General features: G+C 41.4%; 1 long non-coding RNA gene across 1 annotated transcript; it reads right to left on the bottom strand.

Moving 5' to 3' along the window:
* Positions 1 to 11566: 11566 nt before the first annotated feature.
* LOC129377591 (uncharacterized) lies at positions 11567 to 12885 on the bottom strand. The gene is made up of 3 exons (XR_008607944.1): positions 12138 to 12885; positions 11708 to 12048; positions 11567 to 11629 (listed from the first exon to the last, which is right to left on the bottom strand). It is a non-coding gene; the product is annotated as an uncharacterized LOC129377591 (long non-coding RNA).
* Between the last annotated feature and the right edge of the window lie 6474 nt (positions 12886 to 19359).

Raw genomic sequence — 19359 nt, 5'->3', positions numbered from 1 at the left:
CCTGGAAGCGCTCGGTCTGTGTGGTCCTTTTCACTGAAACGTTACGCAGCTGTTTGATTTCAATTTGTGGCACCAAACAAAACAAAGCGAAACCAAACAAAAAAAAGGCGCAAGATTGGGTCGGATTATCAGCAAAGATGGCATCAAACAACTGGCTTTGATCCCTTTTGTCTCATGGAGATCCAAATGATAGAGCGGCACCGCCAAGAAGAATGCGTATGTGTTCTTACACTGTGTGTGTGTGTGTGTGTGTGTGTGTGTGTGTGTGTGTGTGTGAATGGAGGTCGTTCAGAACGTCCAGGACCAACTACTGAGGAGGTTCGGCTTCTCGGAATATCTTTGAAGATTAAGATGACAGAGCGAAGAGAACCATCACAGCCAGACTTTCCATTTCACAGTCAAAAGAGTTTGTCTGGTCGCTGATACGATGGAGCTGCTTCCAGCTGGGTGGCTGGATGCGGGAATACATAAACCAGTACTGTTTGCTCAGCCGCAATCTTTAGCTCAACTCAGACAATTAAGGTTCATAAATGGCGGCGAGGACAAACTGGGACGATGTTGTTCAAACGCAGTTTGATGTTGGGGATCAAAGTGGCATCTTGTTGAAGTTAGTTGGAGGCCCGAGTGAAGTCGGTGTCAAACGTAAAAATGTTCCTTTGTGCTGCTGACATTTTGAAGATGTTAAATAAAAAAAGTTTCCAGAGGTCACAGGAGGTCAACCACCCCATCCCACACTTATGATGTCAAATATATTTGGAGTCAGTTGACATTTGAGCTGCTTTTGTTTTCGAGACATTAATGAAAGTTTAAAAGGTCAAAAGTTCAACCGCCCACTGCATTCGTTCACATTACCCAAAGCAAACAAAATTAGTGTTCATTGTTTTTATTTTTATTTTTTTGCCACATACTGACGTTTCACCAACGCTTTCATTATTACACGGAGGACTGAATCGAAGTAAAAATGCCTTTACATTTATGCTCTTAAAGGAAAAGTGTGACTTGGATTATCTGTATCAATTCTACTCAATCCTTTGTTCCCTCCTAAATCTCATCCACATCTATCAGAAAATAAAGTTTGTGGCTGAAATAAAAATATATATCCTCCTCCTTCTTTCTAATTGAAGTTCATAATTTGTCGGGTGTCTTTTATCGTAAAACCTTTACATGAGAAATTCTGTATTAGCTGTTTGAGTTCTCTGCAAACCGTCTGCTCATTGTTTAGTGAGCCAGCAGTTCCCACAGTCACCAGAAGAGGTCAGCAAATGTCCACAAATAATTCAGTTTGAACTGAGGATGCACCTCCGTCACAACACTGATTATATTTGGTGACATCATTTTATTTACATGTTGATTATTGACAATTATCCAAATTCATTACATTTATTAAGAATTTTAATAAATTTTAATAAAAATTCCTTTGAATCTAAATTCAAAGGAATTCAGATTAAATGCCTTTAATCTAAATTAAACTTAAATTTAATGGAAATTCCTAAAAGAATCTTGCTTCAACAAATTGTTGTCTTAAATGTTTCAAGAGTAAATCCAGACTAAATAAAAGTTATTCTGCTTAATTTCATTGCGGTTATTCAACTGGGACAGTGTGCAAAGATCACTGTTCACTTCTCTTATCAACCAACACAGTTTTCTGATCGCCTTATTGTTTCAGACGTGTCTCAGCATTGGTGCAAGAAAAAAACAAAAAAAGGCAGCTGGATAAAAATCAGGAGAAATAACAGCGTTGGTATTCATGGTAATCTTCCCACTGAACCGTCCTCATTCCTCCAAAGTAAAACTAGACTGAGCTCGCTGTCTGGAATGTGATTGAGCATTGGAGGAGGAAACACGCAGAAAAAGTGTGGCTCACTTATGTACTGCCACGCATGTCGGCTTTCTCACACAATATCAACAGCGTGGGACTCTTGTTCCAAGATGTCTGCTTCTGACTCCAGATACACGTGGTGAAGAAACCCTGTTTGACTTTTCCCTTGCTTTTGTTGTTGTTGTTGTTGTTGTTCAATTCTCAGGAAACATCTTGATAGTCAACACGTGAAACCACGTGTTGACAGTCCAAAACGGACACATGAAAAGCAGCTGGTAAATGTAAACCAGTTATGGTTTACATTTTTTGATTTCCTTCAATATCTTCCTTATAGGTTATGTGGTTTGAAAAACAAACAAAGGTCAGTTTGATGTACATTTTGATGGTGTTTGTCTGAGGAATGGACCTAAGGGGCACTGGGCCAGTCATTCAGACTGAACCATGGAGTCCATTACTGCTTAAAGACTCAGGAACATTTTTTTTTTATCTTGGTGAGTAATATAAAAATGTAATCAGAGGCAGCAGAAGTGGGGGGATGTCATGTCTCTGAGATCAAGGTGTGTTGTACGTCTTCTTCAACTATAGTTAGTGCTTCATGTTACAGATTTTCTGTAACTATTTTTTTTAGACCATTTGAAAAGTGACTTGGTTAAAGTTGCTTTCAACCTTTTACAAAAAATTTTAATTGTCCCCCAAAAAATTCTAATAATTGAACTTGGAATGGAAGATATTTAATAATCAGCAATAACAGACAATTGAATAAGTAATAGCAAATGTAAAGACTCTAAAGGTGTGGTATTATGTTTTTTCAAGGCACATAGAGTCATTTTAAAGCACAATCAAGTAACTGTGTTAACTTTGGTAGTTATAAACATGTTATGACCAACATACCATAAAAGAAATGTGACTACGACTCCAAATCATGAAATTGGTTTCTGTCTCTTTAAGAAGCTCCAGCTCTTTCTGACACTGTCTTCAGCATATCACAACAATGCAACTCGATTTTGCTGTTTATAACAGTCTTTTAAGGAGTGTTGGACCGAAAAGTAGTCTGTAGAACCTCCACAGTCCTGCCAGGACTTTTGTTTGGCCTGGTAATCAGCTTTTCATCCTAGTAATGAAGTTCGAACCTCAGACAACGACGCTTCTTGCCTGAAACAGTTCCTATAGCGAAAACACTGAAGATTAGCAAACCGGCTTCAGACGCGCTTACCCATAATGCACACAATCAATAAACGCAGCCTCACTACTTCAGAGGACCGCGCTAACGTAACCCAAAGGATTCACTGCAATAAGAACAGCTTTGTTCCCTCAGAGTTATTAGTGGTTACTGGATGCAGTTCTCTGAATCTTGTTGCCCTTGAGCAAGTAGTGGTTTAATGATCCAAAAAAACATTGCTTATTTAGACCCATTTGTTAATGAGCTTCATTGCAAATATGTAAATGTTTGTTTTTGTTTTGGATGTTTTTGTTATTTTGAGTGCTGAGAGGACAAATACTTAAAAGCCAGGGGAATTTTTCTCACACTCCAAACGTTATCGCATGACACAGTTTGCAGAAGTGACATGGATATATTCCAGTAAACACATACAGTACACGGCCTCATCAACAAAGCAACAAAAACATATCCAAAAGGAATACATGGAGGGGGGGGAAGAAACTTAATGCTGCTTCTTTTACTTAGTAGTTTTAAGAGAAGACAAGGAAATGATACAAAGCTTTCCGATAATATTGGGAAGGATTCATTAGCTTTATTGAAGCTATCAATCAACAACTGTTGCTTTGATAACGAGATGTCTGATTTGCTGATCTGACTCATCCAAAACTGCTTTGCTTTCCAACAACAACACAATTATGATAAAGAAATGCGTGACGTGCTGGGAACTGCAGAAAAGTATCATTTGTCAAGTGGGACAATCAGAAAACCCTCATGTAGGTTTTACTCAATTTCTGTGTTGAACATTAGACAAAGTTCAGCATGCGCCTTGGTTCTCCATGAACATGGGGCTGGCAGGAAATTAACACTAAAAGTTACCACAGGAGGGCGCTGCAACATAACCCAGTGACAGCTCCGTTCAGTCCCTCCATGTCCCTCCAAAACCTCCTCACATGTCTGCGAGGTGAAACCCTCACACCTCATCAGTGACCTCATGCTGCGCACGTTGTCATGAAGTGCCAAGTTAAACTTTTAAAAGTGATGGCCAGGCACTCACAGCCGGGGGGACTATTTGACAACACGGGATGCTTGACTGACTGGCCATCGTGCACCAAGAATCACGCCATCTGGACCTTTTTTGGGTCCGCTTTCCCTCTTTGTGCTACTCGAAGACGCAAGCACGCGTCTCGGGTTTATTCGCACCGTGACGCAGGGTGCCTTTTAGGGCTCCGCTTCCAAAGAATTCCTGCTGAAACCGGCTGACAGACAAATGTGATGCAAGGCCCGCTTCCCGAGGATGTGCCACGATTCATAAAGGCAGGCATCTGTTTGAGTAAAAGCCCCGGTCTCTGGCGAGCAGGCCGGTTGCTGCTCAGATCGCTCACGCTGCCAAGCCCGTCCGATGTTCTTAATGATCACAACCCGACGCTGGCAGGGCCCAACGCAGCACCTGACACCTGATTCTGTTTGCGCATGAATGTGTTTGAGGAATCTGTTGAATATCTCAGCGTCTTGGGAATGCTGGTAATCCCGACCTCTTCTGAACGGCGCTTTTCCTCCTCGGCCTGGACGGAGCTTGATTCATTTGCTCGCTTCATATCAAAAGCAGTAGCATTAATCATACTTGACGCAGACTCACCGAAAGGGAATTTATCCGTTCAGGCGAGATCTGAGGAGGAGCTATTCATATCCTTGAATGTTTTGCTCATATTTTGGCAATGCTCTCCGGTATTTATCAGTGATGAGGCAATGATGCCGTTTTTGAAAGCGCCATCAACTTAACTGACATTACATTGTAGCTCTCAAAGCACAAGTGGCTCTTACTCGATCTCTCTGTCTCTGCACTGTCTTCGTCTTGGAAGACGGCACAGCGAACGAGTCTCTGTTGAGAAGCAGTGCAACCCGGAGGCACGTTGAGTTATTTTTGGGTACCAGGGGGATGTGACACGTTAAGCGACGAGAGGGCAAAAGCGAAGGCCAGCGAGAGTATGAGAAAGCTGATAACGAGCTGAGAGGAAGCCTACGCTGTTTATCTGGGCTCTCTGCATTGCTGCAACGCCATGTGGCCACTGAGTTATGGGGCCGAAACAAACAGCTCAAAACAACTCTGATTATTTAGTTCCTCCAAATGGAAGGAGGTGAGAGGTTTTTGAGGTCAACAGCAGGCGGCGGGCAGTGTAGAGACCCCTCAACCCCCGGTGAAGTCTAGCCTCTGGGACATGTGGAGGTTTGTGTAAATGAGCACTGAATGGCTTTTCTAAAGAGCTGCAGGCCACGACTGAAGGGGTAATTTTCATATTTTTTACGATTTGGTGAGGGGCCAAAAGCAACACGATAGAGGCTCGCTCTCTCTGAAACAGGATATTGGGTCAGTAATGTCTGTCGGGGACCCGGCAGAAAGAAATGGAAGGCTTGTTTTCACACATACTGAAGGGCCAAGAGACATCTTGTAAGACATTTATTTTGAATTTGAAAGCTGGCGAAAACATTGGAGAGATGGAGTGCAAATGGACGCAGGTGTCAATTACGTGTACGGTTGCAGATGAAATTGTTCGGTGCTGAGCCAGCGGATGACGTGTTGCTGGCAAAATTCAAAACCGTTTCAAAAGAACAAAACAAAACAAAACAAAAAAAGAAACACTGAGCACACTTTTTGCAAACCAAGCGAGGAGTTATGAAGACACATGATGCAACCGATCAAAAACTTCATTCAGAGACTTTAAGTGTGCTTGAGATTGAACACCTCAAGTTACCTGGACTGTTACATGTTGGAAATATGGCAAAAGAATCGTCCAAGAAATGTCAAAAGGAGAGATCTTTATCTCAGAGAAGAAAAATGGGACAAAAAACATAGCAAAGGCCTGTGAAATCCAGCGGGAGGATTAGTTAGCCATTGAACAGTAGCTGTGGAAGCTGGTGGCAGAAACGGGAAGCTAACATTAATCTAGTGAAAATGTGATTTTACATCATCCACATTTTCTGGGCTATTCTCACAGCAAGTCTTACAAAAGTAATCATAAAAAAAGGAGTGGAAAAAAGAAACAAAATTCTTGATTAATCTGGGGAAGGTGTTAATCTCCCATGGCAATTTGGCCCCAGAATGCTGTACTGGAACCAGTCCTTTACTCCATGTATCTCTCACCGTCGTGCTCCGTTTTGGGGCGATTGGATTCAGTTCAGTTGTTATGCTGAGCTCTGTCCAGTCTACATTCCCGTAAAAAACCCCCCCCATAAAAACATGACACTCACTCCGTTCATCCTCTGTAACAATGCCTAAATGAAATCAAGTCAAATCTGTACTGAAAACAAGCTTCTTCTTTTTGCCAGCTGTTGCAAATTGCTAAACTCAAGACCATTTTGTCTCCTTTCGTTTCTTTTAAATGTCTCAACGGGCCCAAGCTCTCAAAGTTTCTACGTTTCTTCCAAAGACACAGCGGAGGATAAGAGGTGATCACTGCCCTTGAGTTGGGTATTCTTTATCTACTTTTGTTTTTTATTTTACTTCATTCAGCTGTTCTCTTAGCGAAATAAACAAACTCATCAAAAACTATTTAATGAGTTTGTTTTTTTATTCTTTTTAACTTTTTAAGATGGCGACACAGTGAAAGCGTGGTCACTTTGGTATATTTTGAGAATATCATACCATTGTTTCATTTTTTTTCACCCAATGCATTCTGGTCCAAGTTGTCTATTATCAAATTAAAAAAACACTGAAATAACCAAAATTGTATGAAACTATGAAACAACAAGGACAAGAGATCAGTTGCAACGAACAGTTTACATGCATGTAACCTACAAGTAAAACAATGTATCTAATTTAGCTTTTTTCTTCTTCTTCTTTACTGTATTTAGCTGTTCTCTTAATGTGCAGCACTTGCACAACCATCTGATGTTTTCAAAATGTGTTTCGCGTTTAAATTAGATTGGACTGGAATTGGAAGAATCTCAGTGAAAGATGCCAAATGGGAAGGATAGCTTGGGTGAAAAGGGAAAACTGGGACGCCGTGAGGTCAGGCGTTGGTCAAATTCATCGAAAACATGCATTTGAAGCATCGCATTCGAGGAGATGAGAACAGGAGCGTATAGGAGCTGGGAAGCCGAGTGGCTCCAAGCTGAGCCCCGGGTGATTAGCAGAACTGTGTGCGAGGCTGAAAACGTGACGCTCAACTTGATCACATACTTTTTGAAAAGGTTATTCTGCAATTCTTCCCTAATCTTTTATTTAATAAGCGATTTTTCTGTTATTTGTCTTTCATTAAATTGCACAAAATTACACTGAAGAACAACAGTCAAATAATGTAATAGCCTCAATTTCAGCTCCCTGTTGGGCTTAGCCTTCTGTTGACGCCTTACCTGGGCTTCACTAACATGTCCGTTAACAACGTTCGCTCTCGTTGCCCGACCCGACCCGGTAGGGTTCACAGAAGTCTTTATAATTGCCGTGTAATCAAATCCAATTGGGAACCTATTAGGACTCGCAGTCCAACCTGTAAGACCGGCATCCACATCGTTTCTGGATGTTAGAGTTTCGTAAATATTTTGTCTTTGAAAATAAGCCTGCTTAGAAAGTAATTAGGAAAGTTCAAAACCGGGGCTGTAAAGTGCCTCACATGAAAAAAGAAAAAAACGGCACCGAAAACAATCGAGTAAAAAATTACAATCCAGATTAAATCAGTACAGCAAATCACTGCAATCTGAAAAAGAGCAGTGGCTATTTAAATTTCATGTTTGATGTTCAATACAGAGACCAATTGCAAAGTCATTTGTCAAATTTAAGATGATAATCATACAGGACTCCAAAGTTCCAGCCGATTATTTGACTCAAAGGACAGAAGAATGTTTATTTAGAACAAAAAAAAACTAAATATCTGTTTTACTATGAGTGAACAAGAATGAGGTTACTAAACTTAGGCATTCAGTTTTTTAAAGTGATGTCTGTGAGATCACCTACACCAGGGGTCCCCAAAGTGGGCCCTCGAGGGCCGGCATCCTGCATGTTTTAGTTCTCTCCCTGATTTAACGCACCTGGATCCAATGATTGGCTCGTTAGAGGCCTAAGAAGAACATTGACATTCTGACATGCAGGATGCCGGCCCTCGAGAACCGACTTTGGGGACCCCTGACCTAGATTCATGGATTATCTGTTAAGGTAAATCTGGGCATCATCACCAAACAGCAGGAGACTGCTCCGAAAATGTAAGAAATGTTGCCATTTTGGTCCCCAGAGCACAGTGTCTACCGGACTGTCAACAGTGACAACAACGTCACTGGGTCAATCAGGGTTGGCTAAAGGACACAAGAATGTTATTAATGACCGTTTGTACACATGACATGGTAAGTCTTTTTTTATTTTTAGCTGTGAAAATCACATTTTCCTCTACAGGGGAGTGTTTGGAGAAGAATGAGAAAGCAACAGAGACACAAAGTCTCCACTGGTGCCTCTTGCAGGCATGTATGCGATGTAAATCAAACACTCTATGCACAGAGTGAGTATGAAGGTCTCAAAACAGCTTGGGTTTGTCTTTATGCCATATAGCGGCCACAAATCAGCTCTCGGCCCACCAACGGATACAGTAGTAAGTTTTTGTAACAAGCGGACAGAAAAGCTCTACTGTTGATGAAAAGACGTGACGTGACATTAAAAGAGATCGTCTGGCATGGCTGGTGAGTGTCCTTTACCTCACAGATTCCAGTGATAGCGCTAAAGTAAATCTGGGCCTTGTTGTATATGCCTTACAGAAGTATACTGTTTATTTAACATCCCCAGCATGCTGAGTTATGACTGGTAATGATTACTCAAATGCCCAGTGTTTGGGCTATTGTACCAGGAGTCCCTCCAAACAGACGCACCGGTGTTTATTTGAGTTTTCCATTTTATATTGCCACATGTCATTAGGCTGTTTAGAGTTTACGCCGAGTGATGGATCATTTCCTTCGCTCCTCTTCACTTACTTTAAAACTTACACTCGTCCTACAGGCGCAGGATACGTGTTTGCGAGCGGAGGAAGCGGCATCCAGGACGTACGACAGATGTTTTGTTTCATCACGCCAAAACGCGTATCGGCCTCTAAAATAAACGAGGGCTTAACTTAAAGACGCCTCTTTTGCTGAATTTCAGTCCTTCGGTGTATGAAGCGTTCACTTATTCGTTAGAATTTGCTCACCGTGCTGAAGTTCAAGTGGCAGATAGTCGTCACGAGAGGTTTTTGTTCTTTGAAGATATTTGACGTTCTTGACTTAATGATCCTGCGATGAGAGATCCCAGATACATGTCTAGAGGAAAAGACATGGCCTCTTTTATTATCATCTTAAATTGAAGAAGAAAAATATGGTTATTCCTGTCAAAAATCGAAGAAAATAGTTGTAAATTTCTTTGAATCAGAGAATTTTGTTTTCATATTTCTACCTTCGTGTGAATCTGCATATTGAAATTGTTACTTTGTTGTCTGAATAAATGTCATTTTATCCTTGTTTTCTTATATTATATCATTCTATTCTGCATTACCTTCATCACCCCCCTTGAAAAAAAAAAAAAAGTGATCAATAAGCCCAAAAGCTGCCAAAATGTTTACCTTGGCATAATTTTGGAAAATAAATGTAAAATGACACTCTTTCTTAGGTTAGAATAGCCAGTTCTAATATAATCCTGCTCAGAGTAATCATAAATTTCTGTATCATTACCATGCAGTGCATCAATATTAATTCATACAAACTACCATATATTTGGCTCTGAATAAAACGCAACTTTAACTACCTGCTGGCTGAAAACTCTGCCGTGTTTCTCCTCACTTCAGAAACTACAAAGCGAGGGGGGAGAATGAAATCATAAATTAGCTCCCCCCGTAACGTCTACGCCCTGGCTGGCTGTCCCGAGGTTTCATCCCAGATTCAAAAGCAAACAGCGCCGTGTTTATGTTGGCCTGCGAGCGCACGATGCATCAAACTTCATTTGATGCATTAAAGGCACCTCTGGATGTCGTTTGCATGCAGGTGAACGCTTGGTAGATGAAATCCTACTTTTTCCCCGTTTGATGTCAGCACTTGAAAGGCAAAAATTAATCTCCCTCCGAGATAGGAGTGAAGAGGTTGCGGTTCTGTAGGCGCATTTTATTTCTTTCTTCTTTTTTTTTTATGTATTTTGGATATTACGGCGGAAAACCGGCGTTAACGGCCTGATAGCATGTAAATGAATTCATACCATCTTGGCCTTTGATTTCCCTCGAGGCTCTGAATCCGTTCAAAATGTTCACACTCATATTAGCCTCTTTTTTTTCTCTCTCGACTGAAAAATGACTTGGACTATATCCTTTTAATTCTCAGCAAAAACATGAGTCAGTTTAATTACAATTTACTAATCTGTCGTAGATTTCAGCTTTCTGGAACTAATGGCGCTCTTGTGAGTAATCTTTTGGCGGAGGGTGCTGATAGATAACCCAGCCGAGATCCCTGCTCCGCGCGGGCCTTTGAGCTGTTCAAGGCCTCAGACTCTCGTCGTGGGAAATGAGCGCGCGCTCGTTTGCGGCGAGGTCTGAAGGGGAAGAAGCCAAAAGCACGAGGCCGTCTCCCCATTCACGCACGGATCCATCCAGCGGTGAGCTGTGATGAAACGCGCTTCGAAAGCTCTCTCCACGCCACATGTCATTTGCAGGATGTGTGTTGTTCTGATGGTTAAAAAATATTATATTTTTTTATTTGAAAATCCATCCTTTGTTTTTCCTGAAACCACATGCAAGAACTTCCTCCATCCTGATAGGAAACATGCAAAAAAAAAAAAAAGTTTTAATCCAGGCTTTTGAAGGAATGCTACAGGCAGAAACATGACATTGATGGATTGTTTAAATACAGTCGTACGGCACCGGTGATGGCTTTGTCACTTCCTTTTAAGATTCAGTTGTGTAGCGATATTCCTCGGTGGTTCACCCCAAACACTTTTCATTTTCATTTCTTGGACGCTGTTCCAGGCCTCCCTCCCTCTCAGGTCTTTGGGTTCTGGTTCTGCTCTGCATCCCCAGAGAACAGAACCAAACATGGAGAAGTAGCATTCAGCTTCTACGCGACACAAATCTGGAACGAACGTTCGGAAAACTGCAAAGATGCTAAAACGCAGAGTTCCTCGAAATGAAGACTGAAAACCTGCCTGTGTAGACTAGGAAGCGAAACATCGATCAACATGCTTCATGTGTTTTGTGTGTTTGACCAAATGTAACGTTCGTCACTTGTTTCATAATCGATGACTGTTCGGCTTTTTGATAATATAAAGCAATTTGACCTGATTAAACTTGACTCATGTCCATCGACAGCATCATCAATGTTCGTTGAGCTTCTCAAGAAATGGCGCCCCCTTCTGACCCTGTGTAGCATTGACATGGTTTTAATTGTGAAAGTTGGCGATCTGACCCAAACACAAAAAATATCATTAATATATTTTTGTCTAACAAATCTAGCAAAGAGATCTTTGCAAATTCGGTTCAGATAATCTAGGGTTGTCATGATGGGTGTCATATTTCAAGCCCACATGCAAAACACAACACTGCAGAACACAACACAGGAGTATGATATGAAATAAATAAGTTTATTGAAACGCGGCAGGAGATGGTTATGCAGGCTCAGGTTTGGTCCAAGGAGGGAAACGGGTTCAGGGAACAATCGGCACACTAAAGAAGCAGAGCAGGGTGGTGAGTTCAGGGTCATCGGAAAAGAGAGCGTAGTAAAACGAACTGGACAGATTTTACTTGTGGATAGTTGGTTCGAGGTTTTGGGAGGGAACTGCAACATCCGGGGTCTCAGTCTCTCTGTGGGTCCAGGTGGTTTTTGTGCGTGTTGACGGGAAACCAGAAGGCAACGGAAGGGCACATCGGAGGGCGGACAGGTAGGCCCAGGATCAGCAGGAACAGAGGAGCGGTGCGACTGCCAGTCATGGAAATCCAGGAGGAACTTGTTGTCACACGTTGGAGGTGAGTCTGGGAACTCGGGCAACCAGTGGGTACGTTCCACGGCGTCACGAGAAAAGGGCTTGATCAGAAAGCCAGGAAGGATCAGCACAGAGTGGATCCAGGGCATCACGAGGGATCACCTGAAAACAGGAGGAGCGACAGGAAAAAATCACTAGGAGTTGATCAACGAGGAAGAACACAGAGACAAACTCGAGGGGCTCAGAGGTACCGTTACTGGCTAACACTCAGGCGCCGAAGAACTGGCAGTCAGCTCCTCTTGAACCTGCCGCTGATGAGCCAGATTCGAGTCAGGTGTACCGGTGATGTCACTCACACCCTCCGACAGGATGGATCTGGCGCCATCTAGAGGTGGTAATAGTGCACATACACAAGACCCCACAGAGAAAGCCACAAAGAAACCCAGAACCAAACAAGGGTAGACCAACATTTGTGCAATTTCACACATTTACATTTCTAATGGGAACAGAGAAAAGCTTTGCAAGCAACTAGTAGATTCCATCTGATTAATAACGTTTATGTACAAATTCAGTTTAGCAGTTCATTTCTTGTAAATTCTTATAAATAATAAAACATCTGGATTAGTTGAATGGAATGATTTCAGCTGAGAGGTTTCTCATTGTATGCCATGTATGCCAAGTTTTTGTCTTGGATGATCGGCTGTTTGAAGTCTCATGGGACTTTGATCGACACACAAAAAAAGTAAAGTACCGTTCATAATGCTTGATTGTACATTCGTGGTTGGAGCTGCTGCTTAACGTGCCAGCAGAGATTGTCAGTGAAAACTGAACCTGTTTTTTTGGAGCTGACATTCCTCCCCCACTGAACAAATATCCTAAAATTAAAAGTTGAATTACGTTTTACGGTTCACGCAATTACAGTTTCGACAGAGTAGAGTTGTAGCGGTTTACGGAACAGCCCTCGTAAACTGGAATTATACGGTGATTGTGCAGATCAAAGAAAAGAAATAAGAGCGCTTGGAATGGCAGAAGAACTCAGCAAGGACGTACTCTGAATTTTTAACGTAGCATTGCACAGACGAGACGAATGGAAAAGCAAAGGTACGCTGACAGTATCTTTTAACTTTACCACCGCTATGACTGAACTCCCCATATCAAACCTTTAAATATGTCCGATTTGCAAAAATATGTTCTTGTTTGAATGTTACATTGGTCTATCAAAGTCCTTAACTTGAAAACATGCTTCCAAACAATATTTCCTTCATTTTAAGTGAATGAACGTACTCCAACAGTCGAACGTGATGCTGAAATCTGCACTGGATGTTTTAAAAGGAAAGGCATGTTTGCTGTCATTCACATAACCCCTAAAACATGGAACAATCTCTGCTGAAGATACTAAAACACTCCGAGGAGGGCGTCTGGCATGTGCGTCTAGTTAGTGGCTTTGGGTCGAGTTTATGGAAAGCAGCGCGGTCCGGTCAGTGCAACACAGGGGTCCAAATCCACATGGTTGGAATAAAATTCAGATTTATGACAAACTTTAGTCTCATTTACATACTTTTGGCCATCATTTCCATCAGCCATTACAGATCTGTGCTCATGAAAGCAACCGCTGAGATGTGGGAATGCTGTGGAATACGGTCCTGAATTCTTTCGGGGCAAAAACACCGAGTGGTCCCACGGACCATATTCATTTAAACAAATAATCCGAACCACTTAATTCGCCCTTAATGCTCACTGTGTGCCCACAAACAGCCATGGTAAGCAGCAGAGTTCAAAGCTGAACCTGGAAAGCACTCTCAAAGCGGTGACTGATATTTACAGCACACCATTAGAGGCATAATTTAACAGTTGGCAGAATAAATGAAATATATTATTAAACAATGAATACTTTGGGGAATTTTCAGTCTGGTCCTCGTTTGTACTTAAGCTGCTGTTTATTTTTGATGGAAATCCAAGAACATTGCTAGGAGTAAAACAGTCTTATGTTTTATGGAGAAAAACAGGGAAAGGGAAGGAGTTTGTAATCGATAAGCAAAGGGAGATAAAATAGGATTGAATGGAATGCAAGTTGTTTTAGTGAATCAATATGAGAGCTGTTTTTGTGTTTGCTTGGTTTTTAAAGTGAAAACGTGTCTGGGCTGGGCTGCTGTCAGATCTGTCTGTACCCGAAGCCTTCCAAGTGTCTACCAGACACTCCCAGTGAAAAGTTCAGCTCCTTAGTTTATGTTGTGTTTGCATTATCTATTCAAAGGCATAAGAGATTGTACCTTGAATATTGTCACTTGTCATCAAACTCATTTTCATTTTGGGACAAACCAAAATCACGATTGCTCTTAAAGGGCCGGTTGTGCCAGAATGTATTGATGAAACCTGCTCACAAGATGTTAAAATAGCAATGGATTCTTTAAATTAAATATCATTAAACATCTTTTCAGTCCCTCCAAGATAATATGATTCTTTTTGCAATAAAAATCAAAACATTTGTGCTACTAATTTGGAAATGTTTGCGCTTATTTATGCGACTTTTTATTACTTGCTGTGTAGACCATGGATTATAATCTGACATCTATTGAGGCAGCTACTTAGTACAAGGAAGAAAGTTTTTGATAAAAATCTGCAATAAGCTCCCAATTAGTGCAAAAAAGTGCAGGGATTTGTTGATTTTGAGTGAATGTCCATGATACTTCTCAAGAAACTGGCGGGACTGATTGATATAATGGAGGACCTGGGGCCCATTTTGTCAGCCTGTTGATGAGAATCAGAGCTCACCTAGCTATCACAGAGGCACACAAAGGCAAACAAGCTGGCATACCCACAGTAAAATCCTTATTCATTGGGTTTGCTTATGTAGCAACACTCAAAACAGCATGTTGAAGTGCTCTGTCTTCCATTAATGTCTTGTTTTAGTAGCCCGTTTCTTGTTAGCGTATGCCGGTTCGCCGACATCTGATGCAAATCTTGTTCAGCAGGGCAGCGTTTGAGCTGGCATGATTGCATGTGTGTCAAAGGAGCAAGACGTTTAAAACACAAAATAGCTGGGTTGACGAGGCAAAGAGTGGATGGATGTCAATGAGCAAGAGGAGAATGCAACTAACAGGAGCGTCTAACAAGCTGGAAGTTCCTCAGTCAAAACCGGAGGCACTGCCAAAGGTGCGAAAACAGAGTACGGTCTAATGTCCTGCACTCTTGTTTTTTTCTGAGCTTAATATCCATCTTATGGTCTGAGACAGACTTTACATGATTTATTGTACAAGACTTTGTTTTCTCTTTATTCATTTTTGAAAACAAGCCTGACCTGACTTTGTCTTCCCTGGTTAACTGTCACGTTTGCTGTTTTGCTTTCCTTGTGCCATACAGTTATGTACAACATTTCTGTTAACATCTTATTTTGCTTGTGGAAAAATGAAAAGCATCCCCCCCGACTTTGGTTTGTCTATTAACGTCAACTTGACCTTGTCGAGTCAAATCAAGTCACTGGAAATCGGAGGAGAAAACAGAAACATTCTGCGTCTTCGTAACAAAAAAAATCAAATGAAATAAAATATCAGCATGAGTTGTTATCCAAATAACCCGAAGCGATTGTGGAAAAGTCCAACAGAACCTCATCTGGTTAAAATAAAATTATCTGGATGTGATTATCCAAGTGTGCTTGGAGAAGAAGGAGGTGAAGAATTTCATCAGATGAGCAGCTCTGAAGCTGTTAAGCGGGGGGGATGAGTTCGATATTGCTCTGGGCTTGTCCTGCAGCCTCCGAGACAGGGAACACTTTAACTCGCCGAGGTGAAAACAGATTTGAATAAACACTGTGCCATCTGCGAAGCAGCTGAAGATTATGGGAGTTTGGCTTCTACAACGAGATAATGATCTGTAACATACCTCAGTGCACTACCTACCACGCTGTAGGTCTTACAATGGTGATCAACAATTGGTGGATAGAGGCAAAAAAAAATAATAGAAGCAACCCTTAATGGAAATGACCTTCAACAACTGTAAAATTAAACAAAAGTTTATTTTAATATTCAGTGTATCTCGATACTTTCCAGCGACGTCAACACCTGACCTAGGGAGTTTGATGCAGCCAAATGAAAAGCAAAAAAATACCACAGTAGAAGAACAGCCACACAGTATCATTTCATAGCCCAATCAAGGAGCTATCTTCAGTTGTTATAAAAATGCTATATATATTAAATATGACTTTAAAATAAATTTGACTTTGTAATTTAACGCCTTGAAACTGGGCCTCTGTCTTTTTAAGAAACTCCTCCTCTGACACTCTCCCTACAGGAAGTCGTCACATCATTATCCCTTTAATAAGCGTTATTGTTAAAATGTTAATAGATTATCATTCCAAAAAACCTGGAATTTAAATTAACCAGGTATGGCAATTAACAGTGATTCTAATTACAGTTGAAAAAAACATCAAACCTAAATGTAAACAGTAAACCTATTTGATGTATGGTAATAATGTTTTTTTGGTTGTTTTTTTTTTTTTTGTCAGGCAAAACTGGAGATGTTGTCACAGCGTTTTGTGACTCCCTTGAAGTTGTTGAGACAACTGGTAACTAGTTGCTAACGTACCTGGACTAGCTAGGGTGTGTTAGCAGCTAGCAGACACTAGCTAGCTGGTTTCTGTAACGGTGACGTGCTCAACACAAACAAGTGACGGGTGAAAGCAGTCACCACGTGGGGTGAAACCGGCGACAGGGTAAAAAGTTTAACATTTTTCAACTTTCTTGTGTCTCTACACCAGTGAAACCACACCAAATTTGTCCATGCTAGATGCTAACTAAGTCTCTCGACCGCACGTGCTCGGATAAAACTCATTTAATCTCTTAGAGCGCAGAGCTCGGTGAAGGTGCATGTCATGGTCTGTTTCCCTCCTACCCTTACATCAGCCGGCAGCTCATAAGGTGGACCTGATGTTCTGTGATTATTCACAACAGGAACATTTGTCAAAATGCAAATAAAGCTATACCAGCGAAAAGCCTTTGAGGAAAACCAGAACCCCTCCGGCTCCCCCGTTCCCTTCTTTACCTCCCTGCCTGAACCGGCCGGCACAAACTCCGGCATGTTTCCAGTTTGCGAGAAGCAGAGTAATATATACGGCGAAGTTGGAGCGACCGCACTTGTTTCGCCACGGCGCTCTGCGCCGGTTAAATGGGGCGACAGTTACGATTACGGCTGGATGACAGCAGGCCCTCTGCTCTGCCTCCTCCGCCGCGCTCACTCGGAGCTCTGCGGGCTGAGGTAATGCCTGGGTCCCGGGCCAGAAACCCACACTCAGAACAGGGATACGAAATCGCATCTAAATTTAGAGGATTGTTAAGTGGACTCTGAAACAATTCCATCAATCAAGCGGGGGGCCGACTTCTCCTTCTCGTGTTCTGCAAAAAGAGGATTTTCTGCATTTTACAGCCTTGCTTACGTCACGGAGCTCTTTGGTATCAAACTGTAGAGGCCTGTTTTGGACGTGCGTTTCGTTCTTTCTCTCTCTCTCTCTTTACCCAGGACGTGACCAACAGGTGAACCCCGCTCCGGTGAGTGATAGGCCGCCGTCCTTCGGAAGAGAGCCCAGCGGCGGGTCCGTTGCTCATCCTCTCAATGTTTTGATACCTCGGCCCTGATCTGAGGTGAACGACGCGAGCTTCTGGTAAATACCGGGCCGACTGTAAAATATTATCCCTTCTCTCAGAGGGTATCACATGAGCCGGCCTTGGGGCGTCGCTGAAAGCTCTTAATGCTTCCCATCCCGCTCCAGTGCCACTTTTCTCAGGAGCCGGACTGTCCGTCAAACTGCGGAGAAAAGCAGCCGAGCTGGAGGAAACCTGGCGGCACCGCGCATGCGCCGTCCACGATTATCTCGAATCGTACGTCCAAAGCCAGGAAGTTAGAACATGCGGTAGGAAATCGGGATGTCATTACACATTGACAGATGTTTTGCTGAGTTTTGTTTCTTATTATCATCTAGTTTTAGCCAGGATTCTCCTGTCGTACGCCAGCTTCGCGTTGGCATTCATTCAGCGTCGTGACTTAAAAATGCTAACACACCCAAATGTTGTGCAACATCATACGACTTTGGAAAGGAAGCATTAAAACCTCAAAAAAGTTTGGAGCTTCTTTCACAGGAGGGAAATAATGCGATATATTTTCACAATGTGAAGCAGACCACTGTTTTTGACACAAAATAAAAGTTACGCAGGACACACAAGAAGGGACCGATGGTTTAATTCTTTACAACATCCCATTGCTATTTTGTAGTAAACCGTTTATTACCCATGAATTTAAACAATGGTATCGTTTTTTTTGTTTTTCATTGTAGTCAAGAATATTTCATAAATTGTGGTGATAAATTGTCACAAAAATGCTCAAAACCCACATGGGATTCGGCTCAGTCATGAAATTTTATCTTAGCGCTTATTACACCCTATTCCGATTTATTTCAGCTCTGATCTCGCTTGGTCCAGTTGACTCGTAAAATATGGCAAACTACAACCTCAGATCCCACCGAGTCGACCTACAAGTGACCTCCTGCTGGAGTATAACGCTTTCGCTTGTCAGCAGGTATTAAAAGTATGGATAATTAGTTTAAATCACGGGTTGTTAAAGTGGGTACAAAATGTCCGTGTGGTAGGTACAACATGAAAGATATAAAATAGCAAAAAGGACAAAATCATAAGCTCCACCTTTAGTTTCCAATGAAGTTAGTTAAACTTTTTCATGCTGTTTTAGTTGCGTGGCCGAAATCTACAGACTGATTGAAGTAGAAAATGAAAATAGTCCAGTTTGAAGGTACTTAGATTTACATTAGATCACATAAGATCATCAATTGCTAGTAAAACATTAATTATTCCGGTTATAACAAAATCATCTGTAATATGAATTTATTATTTGTGACCAAGGTAAAATAAAAAAAATAAAATAAGTTTAGTTTTCGGATAAACTGGCCCGGCATATCATTAAAAAAACTGAGAATTTGAGGATTTTTAACACTTTTTTTCCATCTCAGTTTTTATACGAGTAGCCATGTGAAGTGGTTATAGTTGACGTTATACATTATGGTGTATGATTAATTATTTCAGATTAATAATTACCAAAAATGTCAACACACAAAAGTGATTTAATAAAACTAAAAAAAAAAAAAAAAAAACAAGTCGGATATTTATACTGAAAAAGGAGAATGGAGCTCCAACAAGAAAAGAGTTGATTTGTTACATAAAATTGAAATTACTTCATGTTTGCTTAGCATGACAACTCAATAAACTTAATATATTTACTTGGATGAACTTCATTCGATGAACTCAGGTTTTCTTCTTTCATCACAGATTTTTCTACTTGTTCCAAGTTGCAGCAGGAACAGTTGGCAATCAAACCAGAAAAATAAGGGAAGGAGTGGTCGTATCAGAGTGACAGACCTATTTTAGCCACTGGAACCCATCACTGCAGTTTACTTTTCACAAAAGGGAAAAATCA

The sequence above is a fragment of the Poeciliopsis prolifica genome, unplaced genomic scaffold, assembly GCF_027474105.1.
Source record: "Poeciliopsis prolifica strain line A6 unplaced genomic scaffold, Auburn_PproV2 SCAFFOLD048, whole genome shotgun sequence".
Classification (NCBI taxonomy): Eukaryota; Metazoa; Chordata; class Actinopteri; order Cyprinodontiformes; family Poeciliidae; genus Poeciliopsis; species Poeciliopsis prolifica.
This window is presented reverse-complemented; position numbering and strand designations above follow the sequence as displayed.